Genomic DNA, 19272 nt, shown 5'->3' on the forward strand with positions numbered 1-19272 from the left:
TAAAAAGTTGCCAAAAGTATATGAAAGTTGAATAATATTGGCATGGAACAATCAAAAATTATAGATACGACGGAGACGTATCAGCATCCCCAAGCTTAATTCCTGCTCGTCCGCGAGTAGGTAAATGATAAAAAAGATAATTTTTGATGTGGAATGCTACCTAGCATAATCTTGATCATGTAATCTAATCATGACATGAATATTAATATACGAGTGATTCAAAGCAATAGTCTATCATTTGACATAAAAACAATAATACTTCAAGCCTACTAATAAATCAATCATGTCTTTTCAAAATAACATGGCCAAAGAAAGTTATCCCTACAAAATCATATAGTCTGGCTATGCTCCATCTTCACCACACAAAATATTCACATCATGCACAACCCCGATGACAAGCCAAGCAATTGTTTCATACTTTTGACGTTCTCAAACCTTTTCAACTTTCACGCAATACATGAGCGTGAGCCATGGACATAGTACTATAGGTGGAATAGAATGGTGGTTGTGGAGAAGACAAAAAGGAGAAGATAGTCTCACATCAACTAGGCGTATCAACGGGCTATGGAGATGCCCATCAATAGATATCAATGTGAGTGAGTAGGGATTGCCATGCAACGGATGCACTAGAGCTATAAGTGTATGAAATCTCTAACTAAAACTAAATGGGTGTGCATCCAACTTGCTTGCTCATGAAGACCTCGGGCATTTGAGGAAGCCCATCATCGGAATATACAAGCCAAGTTCTATAATGAAAATTCCCACTAGTATATGAAAGTGATAACTCAAGAGACTCTCCATATGAAGAACATGGTGCTACTTTGAAGCAAAAGTGTGAAAAAAGGATAGTAGCACTGCCCCTTCTCTCTTTTTCTCTCATTTTTTTGGTGGGCTTCTTTGGCCTCTTTTTTTTATTTGGACTTCTTTGGCCTCTTTTATTTTTTTGTAAAGTCCGGAGTCTGATCCCGACTTATGGGGGAATCATAGTCTCCATCATCCTTTCCTCACTGGGGCAATGCTCTAATAATGATGATCATCACACTTTTATTTACTTACAACTCAATATTACAACTCGATACTAGAACAAAGTATGACTTTATATGAATGCCTCCGGCGGTGTACCGAGATGTGCAATGATCTAGCGTAGCAATGATATCAAAAAACGGACAAGCCATGAAAACATCATGCTAGCTATCTTACGATCATGCAAAGCAATGACAATGAATGCTCAAGTCATGTATATGATGACGATGAAAGTTGCATGGCAATATATCTCGGAATGGCTATGGAAATGCCATGATAGGTAGGTATGGTGGCTGTTTTGAGGAAGGTATATGGTGGGTTTATGGTACCGGCAAAAGTTGCGCGGTACTAGAGAGGCTAGCAACGGTGGAAGGGTGAGAGTGCGTATAATCCATGGACTCAACATTAGTCATAAAGAACTCACATACTTATTGCAAAAATCTATTAGTCATCGAAACAAAGTACTATGCGCATGCTCCTAGGGAGATAGATTGGTAGGAAAAGACCATCGCTCGTCCCCGACCGCCACTCATAAGGAAGACAATCAATAAACACCTCATACTCCGACTTCGTTACATAACAGTTCACCATACGTGCATGCTACGGGACATGCAAACCTCAACACAGGTATTTCTCAATTTCACAATTACTCGACTAGCATGACTCTAATATCACCGCCTTTATATCGCAAAACTATTGCAAGGAATCAAACATATCATATTCAGCGATCTACAAGTTTATGTAGGATTTTATGACTAACCATGTGAATGACCAGTTCCTGTCATCTCTCTAAATAGATATAAGTGAAGCAAGAGAGTTTAATTCTTTCTACAAGAGATATGCCCACGCTCTAACAAGTATAAGTGAAGCAAAAGAGCATTCTACAAATGGTGGTTGTCTATGTAAAGAGAAACAGGCAATCCAAACTTCAAATGATATAAGTGAAGCACATGAAGCATTCTATAAATCCATACTCAAAAGATATAAGTGAAGTGCATAGAGCATTCTATAAATCAACCAAGGACTATCTCATACCAGCATGGTGCATAAAAGAAAGATGAAAACTAAATGCAAAAGACGCTCTAAGATTGCACATATCACATGAACGAAACGAATCCGAAAACATACCGATATTTCTTGAAGAAAGAGGGGATGCCTTCCCAGCATCCCCAAGCTTAGACGCTTGAGTCTCCTTGAATATTTACATGGGGTGCCTTGGGCATCCCCAAGATTGAGCTCTTGCCTCTCTTCCTTCTTCTCACATCAAGACCTTCTCGATCATCGAACACTTCATCCACACAAAACTCCAACAGAAAACTCGGTAAGATCCGTTAGTATAATAAAGCAAATCACTACTCTAAGTACTGTTGCAAACCAATTCATATTTTGTTTTTGCATTGTTTCTACTGTAATATAACTTTTTTGTGGCTTAATCCACTAATATAAATTGATAGTTTCATCAAAACAAGCAAACTATGCATCAAAAACAGAATCTGTCTAAAACAGAACAGTATGTAATAATCTGAACATTCACCATACTTCTGATACTTGCAAAATTCTACCAAAATTAGGAAAAATAAAAAATTTGTATAGGAAGACAGTGCAAAAAGAATCAGAACCATTTGACGTTCCAGCTAAAAATGTAAAATCACGCACTACAGCCAAAGTTTCTGTCCTGCACCGTACAAACCATCAAGCAAATGTAAACATCCTAAAGGCAAACCTTGGCACATTATTTTTATAATACAATGGAATTGTACAAGGGGATAATTATTTTTATTGAAAAGTTTCTGTAATCAAGATTCACAAAGTTGCCGTGAGCATGAACAAAGTTCAAGGAGCTCTCCCACTTCAACAATGCTTGTCTTTCTCACTTTCGCTTTCCTTTTTAAAAAGTTTTGGGTTACCCTCTTTATTTTTGTTGTTTTTAAACTATATGAAAGCAATCAACAGAAATAAATGACTCTCTAAAACTTCCGGGTTGTCTCCCTGGCAGCGCTTTCTTTAAAGCCATTAAGCTAGGCATATAGTGCTCAAGTAGTGAATCCACCCGGATCCCAAGGTATATCAAAGCCAATTTTAATTAACAATGATTTGTAATTTAGTAGTGAGCACAAGGTAACATATATCATGTAATGACGAAGTCTAACTCTCTTCCTATGCATCGGCATGTCATAAAAGAACAATTCATGCACACATAGTAAAGGCCAATGCATAGTATAAATAGTTTCTTGCAATTTTGTCATGTGGGAAACATAGAGAGGTGGAGATATAGTTCCTCTCTCATAATAATTGCAAGTAGGAGCAGCAAGCACATGCATATTATATTCATCAAAATTATCATGTGCAACGGTAAAAGGCAACCCATCAATGTAATCCTTAAAAAGGGCAAACTTCTCCGATATAGTGTAGTCTGGAGAATTCAAAAAGATAATAGGACTATCATGTGTGGGTGCAATAGCAACAATTTTATGTTTAACATAAGGAACTATAGCAAGTTCATCTCCATAAGCATAATTCATATTGGCATCTTGGCCACAAGTATCATCAAAAAGGGATATTTCAAAAGAATCATAGGGATCATAACAGTCATCATAGCAATCATCCTTCGGTAAGCACGAAGGGGAATTAAACAATGTATGAGTTGAAGAGTTACTCTCATTATAAGGTGGGCACGGGTGATCAATCCGCTCTTCCTCCTTTTGTTCTTCGCTCTCCTCCTCATCTTTTTCATCCAATGAGCTCACAGTGTCATCAACTTCTTCTTCCATAGATTCCTGCAAAACATTAATCTCTTCTTGGACAGCGGAGACTTTCTTAATAAGTGTATTAATTTCATAATTGTATTCATAATTCTCATAGCAATATTTGAGGATAGCTAAACTTTCAGATCTATAACAAGCATCATCAATATCATCAAACTTTTTAAACATAGATTCAATTTCATAAGCACCCATAAAAGCAACAAATTCTTCTATTTGTTCCACATCATAGTAATCATATATACCTCTAGCATAATAAGCCAAGGTTTCATTATCATTAAATTTGCATGAAAAGGGGAGGTGTGGAGAATTCATCCTAGAGCAACAAGTATAATCATATTCCGAGCATAGTTGTCTAGCATACCACTTCAATATATAAATTTGATCCCATAATAGTTTCCCTTTTTGTGTCAAGCAATAATCCCTAAAGTATTCAAGTTGATCCAACGTTACTCCCATTACATAATTGAATGAGGTTTTCTCAGGATTATTAAAGTAGTACATAATATCTTTCACCTAACCAGCATCGAGGGTTTTAGGAGATTCCCCATCTCCATGAGTAGCAAGTACACCTAATTTTTTTGGTATTTCGTGTTCCATATCCATAACTAAAGATAAAGAACAACTAAGAACAGCAAATAAAAATTACTTAGTGATAAAGCAAACAAGCACACACGAGAATATTCACCCCACGCTATTGCTCCCCGGCAACGGCGCCAGAAAAAGGTCTTGATAACCCACAAGTATAGGGGATCGCAACAGTTTTCGATGAGTAAGAGTGTCGAACCCAACGAGGAGCTAAAGGTAGAACAAATATTCCCTCAAGTTCTATCGACCACCGATACAACTCTACGCACGCTTGACGTTCGCTTTACCTAGAACAAGTATGAAACTAGAAATACTTTGTAGGTGTTGTTGGATAGGTTTGCAAGATAATAAAGAGTACGTAAATAAAAAGTAGGGGCTTTTTAGATAAAGAAACGATGCACTTATGATTGGAACTATTAGCAAGCATCCGCACCTACTAATGTTCATTAAGGTGAAACCCAACCATAGCATTAAGATATATTGGTCCCTCTTTAATCCAGCATGCATCAATTTCTATGCTAGGTTGAAGCTTCTGTCACTCTTGCCCTGTCACTCTTGCCCTCCAATACATAGTCCTATCAACATACAACTAACCCTAGGGTGTGATCCACGCGCGCAATCATATGATGGGCACCAAAGGACAGCAACATAACCACAAGCAAATTAAATCAATCATAGCAATTCATCAACCACCGATAGGACAACAAAAATTTACTCAGACATCATAGGATGGCAACACATCATTGGATAATAATATGAAGCATAAAGCATCATGTTCAAGTAGAGGGTACATCGGGTTATGGGAGAGTGGACCGCTGTAGTGTGACGTCCAGATAATTAGGCTACAGTGAACCTGTGCTAATGATGCCACGTCACTTCGATTACTGTTGCTACTCTCGCGTTAGTTCGAAAACGGTTCGAATTCAAATTCAAAATTAAGCAAACAATAAAAGTTTTCAAATATTAAAACTAAAATGTTCGGATCGTGCCAGATAATACATAGGTGATTATGGTGGTGAAACCAAACTTTTATGAAATGCTTAACTACACTAAAATGATTTAAATAGTAGCAAACCTAATTATTTAAATGCCTTTACTAATTAATAAATTATCAAACTAAATTATCTGGGAACTAGACTTTTTGTGATAGTGGACTAAACTAAAATACTAAATTAGATGCTAAGTATGTATTTTATAGAAACTAAAATAATAGGAAACAAATATAAAACAGTAAAGCAAAATTACAAAAATAAAATAAAAGGAAAACAACTTTACGCCCCCCTCCCCAGCTGGGCCGTGGCCCAGCGGCCTCTGCCAGCTAGCTGGCCCAACTCCCCCTGGCCTATAACCAACCCGATGAAACCCTAGCCCGATCCCACTCTCCACTCCTCCCCACGATCCCCTTCTCTCAGCCGTCTGGATCAGGATCGAGGCAACTTTGCCTCGTCCCCATCGCCCCTGACGCACGCCCCCAACGTCGCCTGATCCCATGACCCCGCTCCTCCCTCTCCCCCGATCTAGATCGGGGGGCAACGACGCCCCTTGCTGCTCGCCCGACGCCGCGCCTCGACGGACCGCCGTCGCCGGAGCCACCCACCGGACCGCACCCGCTCGTCATCGTCGTGCGCCACCACCATCGCCGAAGGCCCTGCCGTTGCCGCTCGGATCGACCGCCTCCTTGCCAGACCTCGCGTCCTCGTCCTCCTCCCTGAGCTCCGCAGGACGTCGTGCTCGTCGCACCGATGCCAACCGCCGCCGCCTGGAACCGTCGTCCTCATCCCCACCTCGTCGGACGGCCTCGGCCTCCCCCGGTTTCACCGAGCCCTCCACAAGCTCCGCTGTGAGCCTCTCCGACGACCCCCACCTCCTCCCTCAATCTCGTTGTCGTAACCGCCGTCCGCGTCCTCCTGTTGCCGCGCCCGGTGCCCCGCTCCGCGCATGACCTGGCCGTGCCCTCGCGCGCGCACGTCCGCCCGAGGCGCGCCTCTGTCGTTGCCGCACCGTGTCGCTGCTCACCTGCCTACTGCCTTGGCCGCTACCCTGCGCGCGCGTCCCACCACAGCCGACGCTCGCCCCCTGCTGCCCGACGCACCTCGCCGCCGGCTATGAAGCCCCGGTGCCTCCACTAGTGTGGGCGGGCGCCCAAACGGGCAGCCTCGCCCGCACCCGTTAACCTGCCCCGTTAAGCCCCGAGGGGCCTATGACAAAGGGGCCCCATGCCCCTGAAACATTTATGAAAAAAAGATTAAATATTATTATTAATTGATTAAAGAGTTAGTTAACTTAATTAACCTGTGTTATTTAAACTTGTAACCTAATTAGTGTATTTACTCTGTTAGGTTAGTAAGATAGTATATGACAAGGGGAACCCACCCCCTGTTGACCAGTCAAAGTTTGACCGGTCAAAGTTTGACTGGTCAACTGGGACCCCTTGGACCCACATGTCAGCCCCTCTGGTACACTTATGTGTACCCAGAGCTGGGTGCACCTAGCAATTCACATTTATTTCGAATTAAATTAAATTCAGAAAATGAATTAAATCTTTAAAAATTAATATTAAATAATTCGTATCTCGGATGAAAATACTTTATACATGAAAGTTGCTCAGAACGACGAGACGAATCCGGATACGCAACCCGTTCGTCCGCCACACATCACTAGCATAGCAAACACGCAACTTTTCCCCTTCCGGTTCATTTGCCCGAAAACGCGAAACACCGGGGATACTTTCCCGGATGTTTCCCCCTTTCGTCTGTATCACCTCCTACCGCGTTAGGGCATACCTACACCGCGTATTGCCTCGTTAGGTTTTGTTATGCTTTGTTTGCTCCATATTTAATGTTTCTTCCCCCCCCCCCTCTTCTTCTTCGGTAGACCCCGAGGCCGACGCTGATGCCACTGAGTACGACTACGGTGTTGACGACCCCTTCTTGCCAGAGCAACCAGGCAAGCCTCCCCTTTGATCACCAGATATCGCCTACTCTTTAATCTACTGCTTGCATTAGAGTAGTGTAGCATGTTACTGCTTTCCGTTAATCCTATTCTGGTGCATAGCCTGTCCTTGCTACTACTGTTGTTACCTTTACCTGCAATCCTAATGCTTAGTATAGGATGCTAGATTATCATCAGTGGCCATACATTCTTGTCCGTCTGCCATGCTATATTATCGGGCCGTGATCACTCGGGAGGTGATCACGGGTATATACTATATACTTTATACATGATACATGTGGTGACTAAAGTCGGGTCGGCTTGTGGAGCACCCGCGAGTGATTCACGGATTGGGGGCTGAAAGGACCTTTGTCCCAACGGCCCTCTATGTGGATCTTTGTGGCGAAGCGACAGGGCAGGTTGTGACCACCTAGGAGAGAGGTGGGCCTGGCCCTGGTCGGCGTTCGTGGATACTTAACATGCTTAACGAGATCTTGGTATTTGATCTGAGTCTGGCTACTGGCCTATACGCACTAACCATCTATGCGGGGACAGTTATGGGCACTCGACGTTGTGGTATTAGCCAAAGCCTTCGTGACGTTAGCGACTGAGTGGCGCGCGCCGGATTGGACCGTAAGCCTGCTCTTGTATTAAGGGGGCTAGCTCTGCTTCCGGCCGCGTACGCAACGTGCAGGTGTGCAATGGGCGATGGGCCCAGACCCCTGCGCCATAGGATTTAGACCGGCGTGCTGACCTCTCTGTTGTGCCTAGGTAGGGCTGCGACGTGTTGATCTTCCGAGGCCGGGCATGACCCAGAAAAGTGTGTCCGGCCAAATGGGATCGAGCGTGTTGGGTTATGTGGTGCACCCCTGCAGGGAAGTTAATCTATTCGAATAGCCGTGATCTTCGGTAACAGGACGACTTGGAGTTGTACCTTGACCTTATGACAACTAGAACCGGATACTTAATAAAACACACCCTTCCAAGTGCCAGATACAACCGGTGGTCGCTCTCTCACGGAGGCTGCCAGAAGCGTAGTCGTCGACAGGATTAGCTATCCCCCTCTTATTCTGGCATTCTGCAGTTCAGTCCACCGATATGGCCTTTACACATATACCCATGCATATGTAGTGTAGCTCCTTGCTTGCGAGTACTTTGGATGAGTAATCACGGTTGCTTCTCCTTCTTTTCCCTCTATCCCTTCTACCTGGTTGTTGCAACCAGATGTTGGAGCCCAGGATCCAGACGCCACCGTCGACGACGACTCCTACTTCACCGGAGTTGCCTACTACTACGTGCTGCCCGCTGACGACGACCAGGAGTAGTTAGGAGGATCCCAGGCAGGAGGCCTGCGCCTCTTTCGATCTGTATCCCAGTTTGTGCTAGGCTTCTTAAGACAAACTTGTTTAACTTATGTCTGTACTCAGATATTGTTGCTTCTGCTGACTCGTCTATGATCGAGCTCTTGTATTCGAGCCTTCTAGGCCCCTGGCTTGTAATATGATGCTTGTATGACTTATTTTTATTTGTAGAGTTGTGTTGTGATATCTTCCCGTGAGTCCCGGATCTTGATCATACACGTTTGCGTATATGATTAGTGTACGGTCAAATCGGGGGCGTCACATGTAGATAGAGGGGGGAAGGTGATGGAGATGTTGGTGAAGATTGCGGAGGTGTTAGTGTAGATCGCGGTGATGATGATGATGGCCACGGCGGCGTTCCGGCGCCACCGGAGGAGAGGGGGAGAGGGGCCCCCTTCTTCCTCTTCTTCCTTGACCTCCTCCCTAGATGGGAGAAGGGTTTCCCCTCTGGTCCTTGGCCTCCATGGCATGGAAGGGGCGAGAGCCCCCCCCCCCCGAGATTGGATCTGTCTCTCTGTCTCTTTCTGTTTCTGCGTTCTCAGATTCTTTCCTTTCACCGTTTCTTATATTCCCGGAGATCCATAACTCCGATTGGGCTGAAATTTTGACACGATCTCTATCCGGAAATTAGTTTTCTTGCGGCTAAAGAAGGGCACCAACCGCCTTACAAGGTGGCCACGAGGGTCAGGGGCGCGCCTGACACCCTGGGGCGCGCCCCCCTACCTCGTGGGCCCCTCGAGCATCATCTCACGTGGATTCTTCTTCCCAAAAATCATATATATTCCCAAAAAAATCTCCATCAATTTTTATTCTGTTTGGACTCCGTTTGATATGGATATTCTGCAAAACAAAAAACATGCAACAAACAGGAACTGGCACTGGGCACTGGATCAATATGTTAGTCCCAAAAATAGTATAAAAAGTTGGCAAAAGTACATGAAAGTTGAATAATATTGGCATGGAACAATCAAAAATTATAGATACGACGGAGACGTATCATCCCACAACGGCCAAATTCAAAAGGAGACAACTAGTACAAGTTATCCTGACAAAAGTAGTCTTCGTTTGTCAAAGGCTCTAGTGGTGACGCCGTCTTGGGCTCCACTGTGACCTCCGTCCTGCCGTTCTGCTGGTCTTGGTCTTGTTGCAGCGATATGAAAACCTTTGCCTGATGCCTCGGAACTCCTCGCTTGCGCTTGCCCCTTTAGCACCAAAGAGGAAACGAGGACACTGCGCGAGCTGGCGTCCGCCTGGCCCCAGTCGTCATGGCTTGCGTCACAGGAACCTCGCGAGGTGTCCCTTGCCTTGATCTCTCTGCCCCTCGCGAGCCAGCCTGGTGAGGCCGCCCCTGAGGAGGTCTTGCGTCGTCTTCCTCGCGAGGGTCTTGAGTGTTTGTTGGTGAAGATGGGTCGTACAGGGCCGCTTGCGGAGCCTCGCCGCGGACCGCAGGTAGACAAGTCTGGAGACCCCGTTCCTAAAACGCCGACACGCACTGCCCACACCATTTGGTGTAATACATAGCATAATCAAGAATATTTGCCTTTGGTGTTATACGTAGCAGAATCAAGAATATTTGCTGGGATATAATTTACAGGACATATATGTGTTGCTATGCAAGTAGCAGGAACAGATTCAGAAAAAAAAATCATTTTATCAAACAAAAACGGCAGGTAGCAGCATCCTTTTTCTGTGTGTGCGAGACCAGCAAATTTTGTGAACCGAGGCATCAGCCATGTCTGGAAATCATCATAACATGTTCTTTTTTATATCTTAATCTGGGCATGAAATCGCCCATTAGTGTGACTGCTCGCTCATGTTGCTACTACAATATAGGTCACCCTCTCAGAATGTCTTTAAATGTTCATGTTTCTGACTAATTTTCAGTATGGTGCACCGGCCAGAAAATCAAAATCGACCAGATGAACAGCGTTTTTACAACAAAACTACCAGCAAAGCTGATAAAGCATATATTTCAGCACAAAATTATCCACAAGAACTAAAACAGCTTCAAGGCGAGAAATAACACAAATTCACCTCCTGTTCCAAGTAGATTGGTTTGTATTGGACACTCACTGCATCCTGGTCCACGGCATCGGGCACTATACCGCCTATCTAGCAGGAATCGCCAATCCCTTCGTGGCCAAGATCATATGACGTGCACCCCCCCCCCCCCCCCCCCCCACACACACACACAATACACACACACAAATACCAGCATCTTCGCCCCTTCACAATCCATGCAGCCTCCAGCTCGTCTCACCGGCAGAGAAGAAACCAAGTCATCCTCCGCATCTGCGGTTCCACTTTGAGCCGCCTCAGTCCAGGGCCGGTCCTGAGATTTTGGGGCCCCAGGGCGAACTAAAAATTGAGGGCCCGTAATATATATACACTCATTCTAATATACGTATATCTATGTATTTTTTTTCTTGGAAAACTCTATATAAATTATTGCCAGTAACACTTAAATGCATCCAAAATCAGTATGTGTATCAAATAATTTATACATATTACCTTAAAATTTCTTCTAGCATTCCTCGATGCAAAGTCACATATGATAGGGTCGATGTCAATCCCATCCAATAATTTCTTCTCCATGCATAATGTAGCCAAACCATTTAACCTCTTTTGAGTCATTGTTGACCTCAAATAATTCTTCAATAATTCAACTTCAAAAAACTTCTTTCAGCCAATGCGACTGTAACAAGCACGGTAAATAAGATGTGATAGACAATGAAAATATTAAGATAAAAATCAACTTCTCTGGCATGCCCGAAACTTCTCTGGCGTGGCCTCTCCCATGCCGCGACCGCCCGAGCCGTTCCCCTCCTGCCTGCTGCTCCTCGTCCTACGACCCATGTCGTTCTGCTCGCCGAGCCTTGCTGCTGTCCGCCGCCGTTGCACGTCACTCCACTCTCGCGCCCGACGACCGCAGCCACCGCGACCCTGTCCCCCCCCCCCCCCCCCCCCCCCCCCCCCCCCCCCCCCCCCCCCCCCCCCCCCCCCCCCCCCCCCCCCCCCCCGCGCGCGCTCCAGGCCCTCCCTCATCTGGCGACGCCACGTGCGTGCATCCGCGCCGAAGGCCGCGCTCCCGCCCTCCTACCCCGGTTGGACGCGGCTGACCAGGGCCCCGCCGGCGCCGTCTGTCACTCCGGTGCGGGTGTGCGGGCGCCTGCACCCGATAGCGCTCGCCCAGCTGGCCTTTTGGCCATTGACAGTGGGGCCTAGCCCCTTTAAAAAAACAAAATGTATTTTAAAAATAAGAATAAGTAATTAATTAATTAGGTAATTAATTAACTTTGTTTAGTACCTAATTAACTTGATTAGTTAATTAAAATTGTTATTTAGTTGTTAGTCTATGACAGAACGGCCCCACACGCCAGGGTTGACTTTGGTCAACTCTATTGACTGTTGACGTCATGATGACGTCATGCTGATGCAATAACCCCATTTTAGATTTAATGATAATTTCAGAATATTGCTAAAACTTTAATAATTCATATAAAAATAACCGTAACTCGGATGAAAAAGTTTTATACATAAAAGTTGCCCAGAACGACGAGACGAATCCGAATACCCGGTCTATTCTTCTGTCACATGCCCCTAGCATGCTGAACATGGAACATTCCCCCTCCGGTCTTCTGTCTGACACAGGTCTGGAACCGGGAAAACATTCCCGGTTGAATTCCCCCTTCACCTTTATCGTGTAGCCATACGCTAGGTCACACCCGACACAACTTATTGCCATGTTATGCTTTGTGATGGTATGTTTGCTTTATATTTATTGTTTCTTCCCCCTCTTCTCTCCGGTAGACCCTGAGACCGATGCCGCCCCTGTGATTGACTACGTCGATGACACTTCTTCATTTTCAGCAGAGCTTCCGGGCAAGCAAACCCCCTTGAGCATTCCGATATCGCCCATTTCTTTCCCTCTCATGCTTGCATTAGAACTGCTACTACTTTCTGTATGATCCTACTCTGATGCATAGCCTGTTTTTGTTACCTGCTTTCATACCTTACCTGCTTATTCTAAACTGCTTAGTATAGGTTGGTTAGTGATCCATCAGTGACCCCCACATTGTCCTTGTTGCCCCGCTTTATGTTCGATGACTCGATCAACGTGATCGACGTCCAGGCCCCGACACCGCACATCACCCCCCCCCTAGTTGTACGACTCCGCAGAGTTACTATCGAGTGTCGAGGGTGACACCTCATACATCACTCCTGATGAGATCTCTGTAGTGTAGCTATTCGGTCGTGGTCATCGAGGGTGATTTCCTCCTTAACCACTTCCGATACGACTCTGTCATGCGACCCCTCAAGTGTGAACCTCGAGGGTGGTTCCTCTTATGTTTACCTTGATGATTACATCGCGTGGAATCCACCGAGGGTGGTTCCTCAGGGTTTCCCTTGGTGTTAAACACACAGTTACTATGGTTACTATGACTTTACACTGAACCATGTTACTAAAGATGGGTCGGCCCTGAGGGGTACCCGCGCGAGCTTAATTGCAAGTGATGTGGAGTCGGGTTGACCTGGAAGGTGCCCGCGAGATACTTATGAGGAGTGGTCGGGCATTCTTAGCCCTTGCCGCAAGTACTCGAGACGGGGCGACGGGGTCACATCTTTCCCGAGTCTCTGCTCGTGACCGCACTACCAACACACTAACGGTTTGGATATTTGATTCAAGGGGCCTCTAGCCTAATAGCACTAACCATCACGTGGGCATAGTATGGGCGTTCTGCATCGTATGCACCAGCCAAAGCTTAATAGACGTCAGCAACTGAGCGGCGCGCGCCGGGTTGGACTGCGTAAGCACCTGCCTTTTAAAGGAGGTAGCTAGGTCTGCTCACCGGCCGCGTTCGCAGCGTGCAGGAGTTCCCGGGGCGATGGCTCGTGACCCCTGGGGGCATAGGTTTAGTCCGGCGGGCTGACCTCTCTATTTAGCCTAGGTCGGGTTGCGGCATATCGTTTGGCCGAGGCCAGGCATGACCCGGGAAAGTGTGTCCAACCGGAGTTAATCGAGCATGGTGGGTAAGTTGGTGCACCCCTGCAGGGAAGAAAACATCTATCGATAGCCTGTCCTACGATAACGGACATTGGAGTTGTATCCCGATCGATACAACTAGAACTGGATACTTGAGGTGATAACTGGATAGTATGGCTCTGGGATTGCTTTCTCATAGGGAGTCGAGAAAGGATCTCTGGCCAAGGTTGATAACACTACTACTGCTTTACCTTATGTTGATCTGTACTCTTCCAAATGCTGCAAGATGCTTGAAGATGCTAGTCTTCGATAGGCTAGGCTTTCCCCTTCTCTTCTGGCATTCTGCAGTTTAGTCCACAGATACAGCCCATTCCTTTGATACAGATGCATACTTAGTTTAGATCTGATGTAAGTCTTGCGAGTACTTTGGATGAGTACTCACGGTTGCTTTGCTACCTCTTTTTCCCCTATACCCGATTGTTGCGACCAGATGACGGATCCCAGGAGCCAGACGACACCACTGATGATTACTACTACCCCGAGGGTGCCTACTACTACATGACGGCCGCTGACGACCTGGAGTAGTTAGGAGGCTCCCAGGCAGGAGGCCTTGCCTTTTCGATCGTTCTTGTTTTTGTGCTAGCCTTCTTAAGGCAGACTTGTTTAACTTATGTCTGTACTCAGATATTGTTGCTTCCGCTGACTCTTGTGTATTCGAGCTTGTGTATTCGAGCCCTCGAGGCCCCTGGCTTGTAATATAAAGCTTGTATTATTTTAATTTGTGTCTAGAGTTGTGTTGTGATATCTTCCCGTGAGTCCTTGATCTTCATCGTACACATTTGTGTGCATGATTAGTGTACGATTGAATCGAGGGCGTCACAAGTTGCGAGGCCTTGGCGATGGTGCTCCCGGACCGTCCTCTGTTTCAGTGCTGGCTTGCGGTCATGCATCGGCATTTGGTCACCAAGGGGAACCTGCTAGACCGATATGCCGAGGAGGACCGGTCCTCGAAAGAGGTCATGGCGGTGCCCGTCATCCTCCCCTTGGGGAAAGCTAGGACCTTTCAGGCAGTGGGTGGTAGGCTCCGCAGAAGCTGTTGTTGGTCAGATGGCAAAAACTCTAGCTTTTGCTTCTTGACTAGAGGTGTGGTTCGAGTCACCAATTCCATTATTGAGGCTTGACTGGATGTGCTCAAGGAACTTGGAGGCGCGAGAGGAACAATGCGCTAAAGGTCCTGGCGCGCCTACCACTGATGACACCATGTGATGCCTCGTTGGGAAGCCCTCCATCAGATAGGTGCTCGGTGTCGTCGGTCCCGCCTCCAGTCTCCCATGGAAACATTCCCCGTCCATTTCTTTCTTTGCAGTGGAGGCCGCCTACGGTGCCTGGCGCTACTACCAAAGGTGGTCATGTCAGGGATTTCACCACGACCGATGTTGTGGCGCTGTGGGTAGGGGAGTAGCAAGGGGAAGGGAGATGACACCGTGTTGTCAGTCGGTGGTGGGTAGTGACAAGAAGGCCTAGGGGGCTCCTGGTCTTATCCTTGGTGGGCTAGTCCAGGGCGACTCCATTTCAATCATCTCACAATGCAGAAGACTAATATAATAAAATAAAAAGGCGAAAGGGATGGTTTCGAAAAATGATATAAATTTACTATAAAATGAATATAAAACATCCCAGAATGATAATATAACAGCATGGAACAATAAAAAATAGATACGTTGGAGATGTATCAGGAATCAAGAGCAGGTATGCCGATTGATGATAGTTTGGGCATTGGAGAGAGGAAATACATTAAGGACGGGAGTGGATTGGCGAGTTCGTATGTTCCATCGATCATGTAGAGATTCTAGGAAACACTAAAGTACTAGATGTGGAGGGGGGATGGGTAGAGAGAAAAATATGATTTGGTGGTTCATTCTCAAGATAAGAAGCATGTCAACTCTCTAAATTATAAGGTTACTTATTCTAGAAGAGATAAACATAGAAGTATGAAAGTTCAACAATTAGAGAGCAGGGATGTACAATCAAAGGTGCAGGATGAAGATGGTATCTCATTAGAGGAGCAAAGTAATAATTTTTGTGATATCAACAACAATATGAATGATGAGAATCATTTTCAACCTGCACCCACTAGGAAAGATGAGGAGGAAAGTTCATTGTTAAAAATCTGAAATCATTCATTGACGTTTGGAAGCACCCATATGTTGGGAATCGTTGCAGGGAAAACAAAAAAATTCTATGCACATGCAATGATCTATCCATGGAGATGCATAGAAATGAGGGGGAGAATATGTCTACGTACCCTCGTAGATCGTAAGAGGAAGCGTTTCACAACACGGTTGATGTAGTCGAACTTTCTTCGCGCTCCAACCGATCTAGTACCGAACGCACGACACCTCTGCATTCTGCACACGTTCAGCTCGGTGATGTCCTCCACCTTCTTGATCCATCCAGATGATGAGGTAGTAGATGAGTTCCGATAGCACGACGGCGTGGTGATGGTGATAATCTCCATAGGCCTTCACCAAAGCACTATGAAAAATATGACCGAGGGAGTAAACGGTGGACGGGGACGCCGCACACGGCTGAGACAATGTTGTGTCCTTGTGTGGAGCCCCCTCCCCATGTATATATAGGTGGGAGGGGAGGAGGCAGCCCCTAGGGTGCCCCAAGAGACCTGGCGGCAGCCCTAGGGCTGCTGCCTTGCCCTGCGCCCCCCTTTTCCTTATATGAAGGGGGAAGGAAAGAGGGGGTAGAGATAAGGAAGGGGAAGTCCTACTCCACACTTTCCTTTCCCTCCCCTATTTCCTTCTCCTCCTCATAGGGCCGTCCTCTATAGGGGTGCACCAGCCCCTTGTGGGCTGGTGTGTTTCCTCTCTTGGCCCATAAGGCCCGTATCTTTGCCGGGGTGCCCGAAACTCCTTTCCGGTGACCCGATAAGTACCTGGTACCCTCCGAAACACTTCTGGTGTCCGAATACCATCGTCCTATATATCAATATTTACCTCTCGACCATTTCGAGACTCCTTGTCATGTTTGTGATCTCATCCGGGACTCCGAACAATATTCGGTCACCAAATCGCATAACTCATATAACACTATATCATCAACGAACGTTAGCGTGCGGACCCTGCGGGTTCGAGAACTATGTAGACATGACCGAGACACCTCTCCGGTCAATAACCAATAGTGGAACCTGGGTGCCCATATTGGATCCTACATATTCTACGAAGATCTTTATCGGTCGAACCGTTATGACAACATACATAATTCCCTTTGTCCATCGGTATGTTACTTGCCCGAAATTTGATCGTTGGTATCTCTATACCTAGTTCAATATCGTTATCGGCAAGTCTCTTTAATCGTTCTATAACACATCACTTCATGACTAACTACATAGTCATTTGCTTGCAAGCTTATCATGTGTATTACCGAGAGGGCCCAGAGATACCTCTCTGATACTCGGAGTGACAAATCCTAATCTCGATCTATGCCAACTCAACAAACACCTTCGGAGAAACCTGTTGCTACTTCTTGAGCTTGCGTTGGTGTTTCCCTTGAAGAGGAAAGGGTGATGCCGCAAAGTAGAGATAAGTATTTCCCTCAATTTGAGAACCAAGGTATCAATCCAGTAGGAGACAACGCACAGATCACCAATACGTGCACAAACAATCAAACAACTTGCACCCAACGCGATAAAGGGGTTGTCAATCCCTTCACGGTTACTTCAGAAAGTGAGATCTGATAGAGATAGATGAAAATAAACAAAAGGTAAAGTAAATATTTTTGGTATTTTTGGTTTATAGATCAGAAAGTAAAAGATTGCAAAATAGTAGATCAGAAACTAATATGATGGACAATAGTAGATCGGGAACTTATATGATGGAAAATAGACCCTGGGGCCATAGGTTTCACTAGAGGATTTTCTCATGATAGCAAATAATACGGTGGGTGAACAAATTACTGTCGAGCAATTGATAGAAAAGCGCAAAGTTATGAAGATATTTAAGGCAGTGATTATGAAATATAGGCATCACGTCCGTGTCAAGTAGACCGGAACGATTCTGCATCTACTACTATTACTCCACACATCGATCGACTCCTGCCTGCATCTAGAGTATTAAGTTCAAGAAGACTAGAGTAACGCATTAAGTAAGATGACATGATGTAGAGGAATAAACTCAAGCAATATGATATAAACCCCATCTTCTTTTTATCCTCGATGGCAACAATACAATACGTGCCTTGCTACCCCTACTATCACTAGGAAAGGACATCACAAGATTGAACCCAAAGCTAAGCACTTCTCCCATTGCAAGAAAAACCAATCTAGTTAGCCAAACCAAACCAACAGTTCAAAGAGAATTACAAAGATATCAAATCATGCATATCAAAATTCAGAGAAGATTCAAATAATATTCATAGATAAGCTGATCATAAATCCACAATTCATCGGATCTCGACAAACACACCGCAAAAGAATATTACATTGGATAGATCTCCAAGAACAGCGAGGAGAACATGGTATTGAGAATCAAAGAGAGAGAGAGAGAGAGAAGAAGAAGAAGAATCCATCTAGCTACTAGCTATGGACCCGTAGCTAGGTATGTGGTAAACTACTCACGCTTCATCGGAAGGGCAATAGAGTTGATGTAGAAGCCCTCCGTGATCGAATCCCCCTCCGGCAGGATGCCAGAAAAGGCCCCTAGATGGGATCTCATGGGTACAGAAGATTGCGGCGGTGGAAAAGTGTTTTCGTGGATGCTTCTGGTGGTTTGGGAATATATGTGAATATATAGGTGGAGGAATTAGGTCAAGGGAGTCACGAGGGGCCCACAAGGCAGGGGGCGTACCCTCCACCCTTGTGGCCGCCTCATGGCTCTTCTGACTTGCACTCCAAGCCTCCTGGGTGTCTTCTGGTCCAAGAAAAATCATCATGAAGGTTTTATTCCATTTGGACTCCGTTTGGTATTCTTTTTCTACGAAACTCAAAAACAAGGAAAAAACAGAAACTGGCACTTGGCTCTAGGTTAATAAGTTAGTCCAAAAAATAATATAAAATAGCATATTAATGCATATAAAACATCCGAAACAGATAATATAATATCATGGAACAATCAAAAATTATAGATACCTTGGAGATGTATCACCTGTAGAGCATCTTTATGATCACCCAGTTACGTTGTGACGTTTGATAGCACACAAGGTATTCCTCCGGTATCCAGGAGTTGCATAATCTCATAGTCAAAGGAATATGTATTTGACATGAAGAAAGCAATAGCAATAAAACTGAACAATCATTATGCTAAGCTAACGGATAGGTCTTGTCCATCACATCATTCTCCTGATATGTGGTCCCCTTATCAAATGACAACACATGTCTATGGTTAGGAAACCTTAACCATCTTTGATCAGCAAGCTAGTCTAGTAGAGGCTCACTAGGGACACAGTATTTGTTTATGTATCCACACATGTATTTAAGTTTCCAATCAATACAATTCTAGCATGAATAATAAACCTTTATCATGATTTAGGAAATATAATAATAACCATTTTATTATTGCCTCTAGGGCATATTTCCATCACCATATTGATAAGGACTTGGTTACTGAGGAGGAGC

Source organism: Triticum urartu, chromosome 5 (assembly GCF_003073215.2).
Source record: "Triticum urartu cultivar G1812 chromosome 5, Tu2.1, whole genome shotgun sequence".
NCBI lineage: Eukaryota > Viridiplantae > Streptophyta > Magnoliopsida > Poales > Poaceae > Triticum > Triticum urartu.